Raw genomic sequence first — 292 nt, 5'->3', positions numbered from 1 at the left:
AAATAGGAAATAACGTTACATAAAGATATCAAAGACTAATTTTGATCTATATTCTGATAACCAGGTCATAATACCAAAATTTCCCAATTCTAAAGGATATGAATGATCGAGCATTCACCTCCTAAATGGGATTCGTAATGTAACTTCAATAAACGTTTTGGTAGGTAAGCTATTGTTCAAATATGATATATAAGCCAATATAGAGTTTAATTTACTAATCCACTAGCTTCTCCAAGCAAGAAATTCACTATCATGATAAAAGTTTGCCCCTTCAAAGCAGTATTGATGTGGA

This window comes from Ostrea edulis, chromosome 1, assembly GCF_947568905.1.
Source record: "Ostrea edulis chromosome 1, xbOstEdul1.1, whole genome shotgun sequence".
Classification (NCBI taxonomy): Eukaryota; Metazoa; Mollusca; class Bivalvia; order Ostreida; family Ostreidae; genus Ostrea; species Ostrea edulis.
Note: the sequence above shows the minus strand (reverse complement) of the source record.